The 13,052-nt window shown below is 46.0% G+C and overlaps 1 pseudogene; it reads left to right on the plus strand.

Annotated features, from left to right (window-relative positions):
- The first annotated feature begins 4,166 nt into the window (after positions 1 to 4,166).
- Positions 4,167 to 5,108, plus strand: LOC124805229 (annotated as a pseudogene).
- Positions 5,109 to 13,052: the final 7,944 nt, after the last annotated feature.

Genomic DNA, 13,052 nt, shown 5'->3' on the forward strand with positions numbered 1-13,052 from the left:
GTGCGATCCTTACCAGGTAGGAATGACGGAGGACATCGGAAACGTTCAAAGAAGGGCAGCCCGTTTCGTGTTATCGCTCAATAGGGGTGTGAGTGTCACTGCTATGATACGCAAGTTGGGGTGGCAGTCACTGAAACAAAGGCGGTTTTCTTCGCGGCGAGATCTATTTACGAAATTTCAATCACGAACTTTCTCTTCCGAATGCGTAAATATTTTGTTGACACCGACCTACGTATGGAGAAATGATCATCATAATAAGAGAAATCAGAGCTCGAACGGAAAGATTTGGGTGTTCCTTTTTCCCACGCGCCATTCGAGATTGGAATGGTAGACAAGTAGCATGAAAACGGTTCGATGAACCCTCTGCCAGCCACTTAAGTGTGAATTGCAGAGTAACGATGTAGATGTAAATGTAGCAATCCAATCGATGTTATAAGAGACATTATAATCTCATTCCAAGTGTTGAAATTGCAATCGTGTGTCACTTACGTACATTACTTTGCTCTGAAACATTACAGATGCTACACGTTTCGTCAGCGTAGATGGTCAGGAAATGTTTGTGAGGAGAATGAGCCTACGTGACGCTGAAGTAGAGCGACCTTATACCTCTCATCGCTAGATGGCAGTTTCATCGAGATCACAGTGGTAAGGGACTTCGTTTCACCAAAACTCAGACAAATAGCACGAAATATTTGTTAATTATAAATGTTCAAATGTGTGTGAATTCCTAAGGAACCAAACTGCTGAGGTCATCGGTCCCTAGACTTACACACTACTTAAACTAACTTATGCTAAGAACAACACACACACCCATGCCCGAGGGAGGACTCGTAATCCTTGACACGGTGCGGCGCCTCTAACCGCGCTGCTGTTAATTACACAAAGCTGCCTCGTGAACCACTCTACGTGCTACTGAATACCAGATCAATATATCTATCTAGAGTAATTTCTGTGATTTTTGACAGGTTACGAAGGCAACGTAAGTTTTCAATAGCAAAAAAATACTTTTGTGTGATGTGATAAACCATTTTCGCCTTCATACAGTGAAGGATTTCACGGCAGGATGTTTCAGCTGCTGAGAAGTTTTCCGGGTTGTGTGGCCGTGGTCCATGGAACTCTTCAATCCCTAACGTTTCGTCCAAGGCTACGTTGGACATCTTCGGAGGTGCTTCTGGTTGTGCTGAGTCTTGCCGACTGACTGGCGCTACAGAATCGATGAGAAGTTTGTATGTTTGACGTACTATAGTCGATAGTTAAAAAAAATATTTTTGACAAGGTTTATCTGTGCCATCATGTGAAATGCATACCACACCCATTTTCCACAGTATTTAGGCCGCTCTACCACGTCCGACTCGTCAGTCGGCAAGGATCAGCACAACCAGAATTACCTCCGAAGATGTCCAACGTAGCCTTGGACGAAACGTCAGGGATTGAAGAGTTCCATGGACCACGGCCACACAACCCGGAAAAATTCTCAGCACCATTTTCGCATTTTTTTTTTTTTGTTTGCTTTACCTGCACAGTGAAGCCTTGCTTCTTCTCAAATTTCATGATTCTGTGTCAACGGGGAGTACCAGGTATATTTGGTGAGTGAGTTTGGGACTATCAAAAAAATTGCGATGTCTAACAAATTGAGCTTTTCAACATCGCGAAGGAACCGTAGATCTTAGTACGCGACGTAAGTTTCTCGACTTGATATCTCAAACTATTCCTGAGAGAAAGGGTTCTTAACAGTCGGACAGGCAGAAACGCAGACACATGAGCAACGAGTTACCCCGATGACGGTTCCACTTTTACAGACTGAGGTGCAGAAATCTAAAAATTAATGAAAGCGTATTTATGAATAACACTGCACAGTGTTTCTCATGCTTTGCTCGCAAACGCAGTCCTGCGGAAGCGAGCGCCCTGCGCGCAACAGATGGGCAGCAGACGCGAGAACTTTACCCCTCGCAGCGGTGTCCAGCTGTTGGCTCGGCGTCGGAGGCCCCCGCTGCGTTCCGAGTGCGGCTTGTTTTTCCGGTGCGGCAGTAATATAACAGGAGGCAGGCACCGGCGGCTAACGTGGCGGCAGTCACGCTGAAAGCCCCGGACTGTTATACGCCACTCAGTGCTGGCGCCAGTAAAAGCTGAGAATTGCCAGCAGCGCCGAAGTTGCCGCGCGTTGAGCACCGGGGGCAGCACTCGCTTCCCCGTTGTTGCCCGCGAAATTCCCTCCCACTGATTAAAGCGACGGTCGCGTTCGGCTGTTCAGAAACTACCGTAACGCCTCTCCCCCTCCACCCATCCACCCCGAATACCTCGCGGATTCATTAACATTTTGTGTGCCAGCTCGCGTCTCTGCCATCCACTTCTTGATATTTACGTTGAAATTACGTGAAACTGACGCTCATCAGTCGGAACCTTACGACCACCGACCTACTATCGATATAAAACTGTCCAGGCGATAGCACCGTTACCTGACGAGGTACGCAGTACGCACGCACGCACGGTGCATGTACACTGCTGGCCACCGTAAATGCAACACCCTGAAGGAACCATCCGAATCAAGTGAAATTTACACCATGAGTTTGCAGCGATGAGATATGCAACTGATTAGAATTTCAGTGCAGACGCACATCACGCGCGCCTGTGGCGCCACCTCATAGCGCCATTTAAGGCTTGGCGATTTCGACGAGTGTACGATCGGCGCGTGTGTTTACCTTGTGATTGTTTCACAAGACGATCAGTTATGCCTCGTAGACAACAGCGAACATCTTTTAATCAAGTATCCGAGTTCGACAGAGGAAGGATAGTGGCTTACCGAGATTGTGGATTATCATACAGAGAAATCGCTAGTCGTGTTGGACGAAACCAAACAACTGTAACGCGGATATGTGACCGTTGGATGCAGCAGGGTACGACGGACCGACGTGGTCGATCGCATTCACCTCGGTGCACCACTGCACGTGCTGATAGGCAAATTGTGCGCATGGCAGTGACGGATCGCTCAGTGACATCCCGAACCATAGCACAGAACATTGCGTCTGTAACGCATCATCCAGTGTCTGCGCGTACCATTCGACGCCGTTTACAGCAGAGTGGTCTGTCCGCAAGACGTCCATTGCTTCGTCTACCATTGACGCAGAACCACAGACGTCTCCGTCGCCAATGGTGTGATGACAGACGGATGTGGACGGCAGAATGGAATGTCTTTACTGACGAGGCACGCTTCTGTCTGCTGCACCACGATGGTCGGATTCGAGTGTGGAGACACCGTGGAGAGAGGATGCTGGACAGCTGCATCATGCACCGCCACACTGGTCTTGCACCGGGTATTATGGCATGGGGCGGTATTGGATATTACTCTCGCACGCCTCTAGTACGCATTGCCGGTACTTTAAATATCCGGCGCTACATATCCGAGGTGCTGGAGCCAGTTGTCCTTCCTTACCTTCAGGGCTCGGCCACAGCCATATTTCAACAGGATAATGCGCGACCACACGTGGCACGCATTGTCCAAAGGTCCTTCGTCAATAACCAGATTGAATTGCTTCCCTGGCCGGCTCGCTCTCCGGATCTTTCGCCGATAGAAAACATGTGGTCCATGGTTGCTCAACGAGTGACCCAGATTACATCCCCAGCTGCCACACCAGATGATCTTTGGCAACGTGTGGAAGCTGCTTGGGCTGCTGTACCCCAGGAACACATCCAACGTCTCTTTGACTCAATGCCGAGACGTGTGGCAGCGGTGATCTCCAACAATGGCGGCTACTCTGGCTACTGATTCTGGCAGGAACCACATGTCACAGACGTCTGTAAACGTAATCATTTGATACTTGGTCAACATGTTACCTACAAAGTAAATTTTGTTGTGCTACCTCTTGTCTTTCTTGGTGTTGCATTTACGGTGGCCAGCAGTGTAGTACCAGCGAGCGTGTGTAACAGGGAAAGCGCGCCATCTGTCTAAGTTTACAGACGGCATATCGTGGTGGCCCGGAGGCTCGGTACGAAACTGCACGACTTATCGGGTGTTCGAGGAGTGCTGTGATGACTGTCTTCAATACAAAACAAGGCGAAACCACATCTAGTCATCGTGAGGTTGTGCGGCCACCTCTCATTGCAGGAGTGTTTGGTGCAGTGCTCGACGCTAAGTTCACACCTACCAGGATCTACCAACAGATACAACAATGAGCTCAAGACAATACTATCCAGTTCATTGCACCCCAATCATCTACCCAGCAGACCCTTTCGATGCAAAGGCAGATGCTGAAATTCTGCGTGCTGCTACGAAAGGCTTTGTAACAGATGAACAAGCAATTATTGATGTACTGGCAAGGCGAAGCATTGTTCACAGACTAGAAATTTCTGAAGAATTCAAGACACTTTTTGGGAAGGATCTGCTCAGTGAACTGAAAAGTGAATTAAGTGGTAACTTTGAGGATGCTATTGTTTCTTTGATGACTTTATTACCAAATCTTTATGCTAAAGAACTTCATGATGGCATCAGCGGTATTGGGACTGATGAGGAGGCCCTTGTGGAAATACTTTGCACTTTAATTAACTATGGAATCAAAACCATCTCAGCTGTTTATGAAGAAACTTATGGAACCTCCCTTGAATCTGACATAAAGGGAGATACATCTAGTCATTTCAAGAGGCTTCTTGTTTCATTGTTGATGGCTAACAGAGCCAAAGCAGATACAGAAGCTCGTCTTGCAGCAGGTGAGGGCCAGTGGGGTACTGATGAATCAACCTTCGACAAAATCTTGGTAGCTCAGAGTTACACACAATTGCGATGAGTTTTCCATGAATACGAGCAGTTGGCTGGTCATGACATAGAAGAGGTAATAAAGAGGGAGTGTGAAGGCAGTCTAGAAGATGGCTTCCTATCAATTGTGAAATGTGTCAAGAATAAGACTGGTTACTTCGCTGAGAGACTGCATGATGCCATGGCAGGTATGGGAACCAAAGACAAAACTCTGATCAGAGTCATCGTAACTCGTTCAGAAATTGACTTGGGTGATATTGCTGAAGAATATGCCAAGATGTATGAGAAGCCTCTTGCTACCCGTGTTGACGAGGACACTAGTGGTGACTACAAAAGGCTTTTGGTTGCACTGCTTGGTTAATCTACACATATACACTCCTGGAAATTGAAATAAGAACACCGTGAATTCATTGCCCCAGAAAGGGGAAACTTTATTGACACATTCCTGGGGTCAGATACATCACATGATCACACTGACAGAACCACAGGCACATACACACAGGCAACAAGCATGCACAATGTCGGCACTAGTACAGTGTATATCCACCTTTCGCAGCAATGCAGGCTGCTATTCTCCCATGGAGACGATCGTAGAGATGCTGGATGTAGTCCTGTGGAACGGCTTGCCATGCCATTTCCACCTGGCGCCTCAGTTGGACCAGCGTTCGTGCTGGACGTGCAGACCGCGTGAGACGACGCTTCATCCAGTCCCAAACATGCTCAATGGGGGACAGATCCAGAGATCTTGCTGGCCAGGGTAGTTGACTTACACCTTCTAGAGCACGATGGGTGGCACGGGATACATGCGGACGTGCATTGTCCTGTTGGAACAGCAAGTTCCCTTGCCGGTCTAGGAATGGTAGAACGATGGGTTCGATGACGGTTTGGATGTACCGTGCACTATTCAGTGTCCCCTCGACGATCACCAGTGGTGTACGGTCAGTGTAGGAGATCGCTCCCCACACCATGATGCCGGGTGTTGGCCCTGTGTGCCTCGGTCGTATGCAGTCCTGATTGTGGCGCTCACCTTCACGGCGCCAAACACGCATACGACCATCATTGGCACCAAGGCAGAAGCGACTCTCATCGCTGAAGACGACACGTCTCCATTCGTCCCTCCATTCACGCCTGTCGCGACACCACTGGAGGCGGGCTGCACGATGTTGGGGCGTGAGCGGAAGACGGCCTAACGGTGTGCGGGACCGTAGCCCAGCTTCATGGAGACGGTTGCGAATGGTCCTCGCCGATACCCCAGGAGCAACAGTGTCCCTAATTTGCTGGGAAGTGGCGGTGCGGTCCCCTACGGCACTGCGTAGGATCCTACGGTCTTGACGTGCATCCGTGCGTCGCTGCGGTCCGGTCCCAGGTCGACGGGCACGTGCACCTTCCGCCGACCACTGGCGACAACATCGATGTACTGTGGAGACCTCACGCCCCACGTGTTGAGCAATTCGGCGGTACGTCCACCCGGCCTCCCGCATGCCCACTGTACGCCCTCGCTCAAAGTCCGTCAACTGCACATACGGTTCACGTCCACGCTGTCGCGGCGTGCTACCAGTGTTAAAGACTGCGATGGAGCTCCGTATGCCACGGCAAACTGGCTGACACTGACGGCGGCGGTGCAGAAATGCTGCGCAGCTATCGCCATTCGACGGCCAACACCGCGGTTCCTGGTGTGTCCGCTGTGCCGTGCGTGTGATCATTGCTTGTACAGCCCTCTCGCAGTGTCCGGTGTCAATGTGTCCTTTTTTCCATTTCCAGGAGTGTAGTTGGTGAATGTTCGAAAAGAATTGTTCATTGCACTTTTTGGTGCATTTCTTTAATGTGGTGTTTTAAATATTAAATGACGTGTTATAGGAGGACTGTGCCGGTGACTACTACAGTTTGTTGGTGGCTATCCTGAAATGAAGTGTTACAGCTGCCTACAAAGAAGAAATTAATGTGTGATAGGTGCTATATTTAAGTGCCTTGTTTGCTTAAAGTTGGATGTATCAAAGGATGTAGTTATTTATGAGCACTTCTATAGTGTGTTGAGTAGAGCAAGAAATTTTGCTGCAGATAGATGTGCGTGGAAATACGATTTGGAACTGTCCAATGCATTTCTATAGTTTGTGTGAACTGTATCAGAATTCAGAAAACAAAATGTTCATATTTTGTTCAATTTTTATATAACAGTGATAGGTAAATACAAATAAATTACATCATGATTTACTTTTTGAAAGTGAATGTTACTTTCACTGTAAAATCAGAAAGTTGCACATTCCATATAAATGTTGTTAAAATTTTTGCTTCACTAATTGTCAAATTGCTATAACAGGGATTTGGTACTGTGAATGCCAGGTAGACTGCATGGTGTACCATTGTCACAATAAAGATCTAGTAAAAAAAAAAAAAAAGGTAGCTCAGATGGTAGAGCAATTGCCCGCAAAAGGTCCCAAGTTTGAGTCTCGGTTCGGCACACAATTTTAATCTGGCTGGCTCTGAGCACTATGAGACTTAACTTCTGAGGTCATCAGTCCCCTATAACTTAGGACTAATTAAACCTAACTAACCTAAGGACATCACACACATCCATGCCCGAGGCAGGATTCGAACCTGCGACATTAGTCTGCCAGGAAGTTTCATATCGGCGCACATTCCGCTGCAGAATGAGAATCTCATCCTGGCAACATCCCCCAGGCTGTGTGTGGCTAAGCCATGTCTCCGCAATATCCTTTCTTCCAGGAGCGCTAGTTCTGCAAGGTTCGCAGAAGAGAGTTGTGCAAGGTTCACAAACACTTGGCGGTAAGATGCCAACCAATTATCATAAAACAATCACGTGATAACTTCTCAGAAGCTACGTGATCAATCCCTTCTCTATGCCCCAGTTAGCTTAGTGAAAACTAATTCGATGTACACTTCCGCTAAAACAGATTCCAAAACCACGTGGTGGCTCTACCCACCGGTCGTAGTTCATACAAAGAAATCTCCTCTAAAATCTGAGTTAAACACATGAGTAAGTTCATTGGTACCACCTCCTAATAAATAGAGTGAAGTTAACACCTGACATTTATCATCGGGCCACCTTAACTAGAACAAAGTCGAGCATTCAAACTACATCAGCATGAAAAAAGTAGATTTCACAAGTAGCATTCAACCGCGAAATTTACCCCGAAATTGATCAAATAAATTGATACGATAGGCCTACTCCTTATAGCCTATCAGTTCCATCTCATAACGAAAAAAACTGAACCTGCCTCAGAGTTATTGAAACTTTGTTCTGAGACACATTTCAGAGCCTGACAAATCCGTGCGTTGCTCACAAGTTCTTGGTTGGTAGTGTTGCTTCTGCTTTGACCCTTAAGAACAGTCTGTCACTACCTGCGTTTTACACAAGGGTAGCTGACCACTCTCTCGCTCAAAGCAACCTCGCTGAATCTCCGTTAAGACTGGAAGAAGTTAAGTTGGAACCCCAAGCTTACACTACTATACTATTTTCTGGCATTGGTGGAGCGCATTTGTACCAAGCTTGCAAATCTGTTTATTAATTCCACTCTCATCCAAAATGGATGGAAGACTGATAATAGAGGATGAAAAAATAAATATACAAGTGAGCGTTCTCTTTGACATTGGCAGTGTGATCAAGTTCCAGCACTGCAAATAATTAGAGCCGGTAGTTGCTGGTAAAAAATGGTAGGACAAACTGCACACTGGCGTCATGAAATCTGAACACATTGTCCCCTTTCATTTGTAGTTGCTCGTCTTCTTTGATTATAAATCGTTATTGCCTAGGGACAGGTGTGTCGATTTCCTAGAGGACTTTAAGTATAGTGTGTATTGTTTCATGACTATTCCACTTGCGATTTTTCAGATTAAGATATATGCAACAACGTTTTATGTCATCATTATAGCACAACGTGGGTCCTGGGTCACTGCCCACACAAACAGCTTAAATTTTTAGGGTCAAGCGTAGTGTACTCTGTTAGATAATTAGCAACTCCTGTAGAATTTACTTCTATCTTCACTCTAACTTGGTACGCTGCTTCGATGCGGGCTACACTGGCGTTGATTTGGTAGCCTAACGGATGTATACGGCATAAAAAATTGCCATCGAATATAAACGAGGAGTATTTTGCCTTCATTAATGCCAACTGAGTCCGCAGCTCGTGGTCTTGCGGTAGCGTTCTCGCTTCCCATGCATGGGGTCCCAGATTCGATTTCCGGCGGGGTCAGGGATTTTCCCTGCGAGATGACTGGGTGTTGTTGTATCGTCATCATCATCATCATCATTCATCCCCATTATCGTCGGAGGATGGCAATGGCAAACCACCTACGCTAGGACCTTGCCTAGTCGGCGATGCGGGTCTCACGCATTATTCCCTACTCTCCTCGGAGTATCGGACCTCATCATCATCAATGGCAACTGAGAACTGACATGAGTCACACTCTTCCGAAAGATCCATGACCGCTGAGGTTTGCATATGACCATGCATCTGCCACTAGAGTTGATTCACTTTGTACTTTAAACGTGTCCTTGTCTTTCCTATATCTTCATTCATTCTTGTAAAACAGGGTTTTGGGGCCTTCACACATAACGTAATTATAGTTGCATTGTGGCTCAAAGAAGGAGGTATACAATAGCCGGTTTAATCGTAAGCCGCAAATGAGTTTCCTTGTGTTATTGTTCTATTGCAACATTGAAAATTCTATAGCTCACTAAACAATGTCTCAATTCACTTTTGGGAAGGAAGCACGAACAATGTGACAGCTTTTGCGTATCGTAAATACATTTGACACAAGTTTTGGATGTGTTGTCACGGTAGGACGCACAGTCAATAGTACATCCGATTAAGAACAGCACCACTCGGAATAACCACTTCTCCACGAGATTGCAACACTGAAAGGGGGTCCATCTGTGATGACAAAATTTAAGCATCCTCTGATACGGATTTTGTGTAATGTTTCCATTTTTGTTTAAAGGCTGATGAAACGTTTGAGAAGACTGGATCTGTACATGACCTATGGATGAGCCATTTAGGACGAACAGCCTCACCTGAAATCCTGGAGAATGTGCAATAAATGCGAACCCTATTTTCTCAGGAGCCCAATACATCAAAAAGGCATTTAGCACAGCACCTCAGGATGTCACGGCTGTCTTCCTGAGAACAATGGAACAGAAACTTAACTGTTTCCTTTACAGAAATCAACTGGCCCAAACCTTGATGGACAGTGATGTGAAGCAGTGATATTCTTTTGGTAATGAGGCTATTAAGGCCTTTGTGAATGTAACAGTCGTTAGGAATAAGCTTCAAACCAGTGCGATCACTTCTTTTGGGATTATCTAAAGAACAGAACTTTCCAAGATGCACCTGGAACAATCCAGGACCTTCGGAATGCAATTTCCAGAAATATATGTGTAGTCGAATACGGTGATCTTCAGTATTTCATCAAGGAATCCACTTCAGAGACGCTGCATACTCGTTGCTGTAGAAGACAAGCACTTCAAAACAATTTTCTACTAAATTTCAAGATGTCTGCTAAAGCATAATATGAAACAAGAATCTATATACCATATTATGTCGCAGTAGACAAAAACTTTTTTTAACAGTTGTTTCGCGCCATCCTGTATAGAGTCGCTTGTAATGATACGTCGATATAAGTCCCCATTTCTTTTTTGTCATCTGGCTCATTTATTGTACTATTTTGTCATTAATGTACTGTCGAGTCTTGTACCACAGGAAAAAAAAGGAGAGGATGTTACGGGTGGCCAGTATCCTCTTTCTGCAAAACAAATGCCAGTATTGGGGCAAATCAATTTCTCAACCACTGCACCATTGTTGCCAGATGTATACAATATGGAGGCTATAACGTAATCCAAGATGGCGGAGAGTAGACTTGGCAACAGTGCATGATATCATCCAAGATGGCGGCTGTGTGGTAATTCAAGATGGCGGATTGTGGCGGAAAGGTAGGTCAATTGGGCTATCTCCACTAACCTAACACCACTCCCCTCCCCCAGAAAAATGGCGGGAGGTTCAAATTCCAACAGGATATTGCATCACACCATGGTTATCTCTACTAACATGAGAAAATTCGTGGGAAGATAGGGCACTTGGACTACCTCCACTAACCTAAGTCATCCGACTACCACCTCTTCCTCGGAACTGGCGCCAAATTTGAATTTTGTTGGTAAACAAAGGTCAATTGTGGTATCTCTACCAATCTAAGAAAATGGCGAGAAAGAAAGGGCATTTGGACTAATCTAAGTCACCTGACCGCGACCTCTTCCTAGGGATTGGTGGGAAAAGCACTCGACCATTGCTGGGCTGCTGGAGAGAGGAAGTAGTGTACTTTATTTTTTGGAACAATTTATCTAGGGATCGAGTATATTTGTCACACTTATACAAGACACATGCTTAGGGGCCAAGCCACACAGCCCACAGACCTGTAAACTACTCCTAAATACCGCTCTAAAGGCACTCAAGCAACTCCTAATTTACCAAAATAATTTCAGTACACATATACAGGCTCCTACTAAATAGTGCAGTACACTGATGTGCAGACACACTCAGTACTCGTAAAATGCCCAAATAACACATAGCGCAGCCTAGAGACCCGCTCGCAAAATAATGCAACAGACACACAAACAACATACACAGACACTGTTCACCACCAACCTGTCCACACAGGAGGCTACCTGCAGCCTCGTGAAGTGATTAAACCGTCAGCTGTCAAACCATGCACAGATACCCTCAAGCATGAGGTGGAGACATCCCTTTCATACTTGGTACCAGAAAAATTCCTCTCGAAAAACGTGTTGACCTATGCACCGTTGCTGACGCGACCACGAGAGAGTGCAGATGCTCCAGGGGCGAGCGCGCCGTCACAGCCATGAGCCACCACAAGACGCAGGAAAAAGTTACCTGTATTTTCGGGTTTACACTCAGTGTTATACTGACGTAACAGAATCCCAAGGCGCGCTCACGCAGCTCCAATATGCCAGACATCTCCGGGCAGCACGTGTCTTTACCACTGATGATAGAGTAGCACAGGGCGCATTGTTCATAGCGTGACATGAGAGATGCGTCTAACTGTGCTTAACTGCCCAGTATGACCGACGCAACACCTCGAAGTGCGCACACGTACCTACAAACCATTGCAAGCACAGCTAACATGGTTCTCAATCTTATACTGATGTCACATGACTACGTAAATAAATGAGAACCGAGTCGATCTCGTGGAAATTGTATAGTGTCCCAAAAATAGTGAACACTCGCTTTTTTGACGTTCCAGCTTGTATGTATGGAAATCTTGCCCTAACAGATTCTGTTTACGAAAATAGCGCAGAATAACGTCGAATGCAATTTTCTTTGCCGACCTAATGTGGTACCCCAGCCATCACATTTACCCTTCCTGCTTTCAACACACACAAACGTCCCCTCCACTATGTAGAGGCTCCTAAATCCCAGCACAAAGGATGTTAATGAATCGAGCATTATGATTGGCTCTTGTCGAATTTACCCGCCGAGTTACTGATGCCGCCGGTATCGAAGCACTGTCCACTGTTTTTCCTTCTGCAGACGAGACTCTCAGCAGCTATTTTACACAGATCGCCATAGTGAAATGGCAATTAAATCTTGCAAACTACCATAGATATCATCAAATACAGAAAGACTCTCACTCATTTACGCTGCTCTCCCACCAAGGACAGGAGCTTGAATATTAGAATGTGAAACAGACCTGCAACCCATCAATATATCACCGCCCACCCTACATAATGTAAAACATGGAAAGACTCCTTCTCAATAACACTTCTCTCCCACTGAGGTCATGAGCTTGAATATTAGTGCACGAAACCGATCTCCAACCCACCCATATATCATCGCGTACCATGTTGATGTAATAATCATGCAATTCGTATCCTGTGCCAAACAAAATCATCACTTTTACATCATTCGTACATATACCGCAAAGATGGACAGTACCGTATACACTCCTCACAGCACTAGATATTTTCCTGCAGCTGACGATCACAAGTATCCACCCCCAACATGTGACCAGAGCACCCTCAGTGGACTGAAGTTGCTCTCAGAGCTGTTCTACAAATTCGGGCTCGGTTCCCCTCAGCACAAACACGTTACTGTTTCTGCTCCAAACCTGCTTCCTTGCATGCTCGCTTTTCTACACACATCTGCAGACTCAGGGATTACAACAACACATGTATTTTCTCATGGTTCGCCATAATATTATAACATTTTCGCGGTACTTCTCGATATCAAACACTAGGTAGTATCCTACCGATAGCTAGCACAAACACAATTCCCAT

This window comes from Schistocerca piceifrons, chromosome 7 (assembly GCF_021461385.2).
Source record: "Schistocerca piceifrons isolate TAMUIC-IGC-003096 chromosome 7, iqSchPice1.1, whole genome shotgun sequence".
Classification (NCBI taxonomy): Eukaryota; Metazoa; Arthropoda; class Insecta; order Orthoptera; family Acrididae; genus Schistocerca; species Schistocerca piceifrons.